Raw genomic sequence first — 1,962 nt, 5'->3', positions numbered from 1 at the left:
ATAGAGGGGAAGTATCACCTCCTTGGATCTATTCGTCATCCATGTGCTGATGCACGATAAAGTGCCATTGGCTTTTCTGATGGCTTCGTCACACTGCCGACTCATGTTCATCTTGGAGTTCACTAGGACTCCCAGATCCCTTTCCACTTCCATGCTACCCAGCAGGTCATTCCCTAGGCTGTAGGTGTGCTGGACATTTTTCCTCCCTAGGTGCAGCACTTTGCATTTCTCCTTGTTGAACTGCATTCTGTTGTTTTCTGCCCACTTGTCCAACGTGTCCAGGTCTGCTTGCAGCTGTTCCCTGCCCTCCGGCGTGCCCACTTCTTCCCATAGCTTTCTGTCATCTGCAAATTTAGACAGAGTACATTTCACTCCCTCGTCCAAGTCACTGATGAAGACATTAAAGAGTATCGGTCCAAGGACCGAGCCCTGCGGGACCCCACTGCCCACACCCTTCCAGGTCGAAGCCGACCCATCCACCACGACTCTCTGGGTGCGACCCTCCAGCCAATTCGCCACCCACCGGACTGTGTAGTCATCCAAGTCACAGCCTCTTAACTTGTTCACCAGTATGGGGTGGGATACCGTATCGAAGGCCTTCCTGAAGTCTAAGTATACGACATCCACCCCTCCTCCTGTGTCCAGGCATTTCGTAACCTGGTCATAAAAAGAGACTAGGTTGGTCAGGCACGATCTGCCTGCCACGAACCCGTGCTGGTTTCCCCTCAGCATAATTTGTCCCGCCGGGCTCTCGCATATGTGAGCCTTGATAATTTTTTCAAAGACTTTGCCAAGGATGGAGGTGAGACTGACTGGCCTATAGTTGCCCGGGTCCTCCTTCCTCCCCTTCTTAAAAATGGGGACCACATTGGCCGTTTTCCAGTCCTCCGGGACTTGGCCCGTGCACCACGAGCATTCAAATATTCCCGCCAGTGGCTCTGCAATGATGTCGGCCAGTGCCTTCAGCACCCTCGGATGGAGCTCATCCGGGCCTGCCGACTTAAAGGCATCCAGTTCTTCCAAATGACTCTGCACCATCTCAGGGTCTACGCATGGAAGTCTGGTGCCTTGCTGCTGTCTCTCTACAACCCCAGTGAGAGACTTGTCGCGCCCCTCACTTAGGAACACTGAGGCAAAGAACTCGTTGAGGAGTTCAGCCTTGTCCCCCCTGTCCATCACCAATTGTTTCTGCCCATTTAGCAGGGGTCCTATTCCTCCCTGGGCCTTCCTTTTACTCCCTATATATCTAAAAAACAATTTCTTGTTGTCCTTTACTTGGGATGCCATCCTCAGCTCCATGGTAGCTTTGGCCCATCTAACTGCCTCCCTACAAGCACAAGCAGAGGAGGTATATTCATCTTTGGTGATCTTTTGGGTTGGCATTGGCCGTCAATGTTTACAAATGGGTTCTGGTATAAAAAAAGGTTGAGAACCTCTGCTCTAGATCAGTGGTTTTCAACTTTTCTAGACTCAAGGCACTCTGGAAAATGCCAGTTTTTAGCTTGCATTTGTTTTTTGATTGCAGAACATAATAGAGCAGTTCTGTTAAGAACTCAAAAAAACCTCGACAGGTCAGAATATTTTTCAAATAGGAACTTATAGTGTTAAATGTCTGGGTTTATCTTGTGAATTATGTTTGCACCCTAAGCAATGATAACATTGTGTGGAACAGCATGGCATTCTTGAAAGGTTCTCAAGGCACCTCAGGGTGCCATGGCACCCTCCATAGGCAACTGGTGCCGCCTTAGGCAGGGCATGTGCTTCCCTCCAGTGACCAGTCAGCAACCGGGGGGAGGGTCCCCCCGCAGCTGATCCCACCAACTGGGGAAGCTGATCATTGCAGCTGCTTCCACTCCCTGGCCAGCGCTTGTTGGGGGGCACTGACGCTCCTGCCTGCCCCGCCGCCTGTCGCCTAAGCAGCGAGCGCAACTGGTCAGGGCGTGCACGTGCACTCCCATGCAC

The sequence above is a fragment of the Alligator sinensis genome, unplaced genomic scaffold (genome assembly GCF_000455745.1).
Source record: "Alligator sinensis unplaced genomic scaffold, ASM45574v1 scaffold1067_1, whole genome shotgun sequence".
Lineage (NCBI taxonomy): Eukaryota > Metazoa > Chordata > Crocodylia > Alligatoridae > Alligator > Alligator sinensis.
This window is presented reverse-complemented; position numbering follows the sequence as displayed.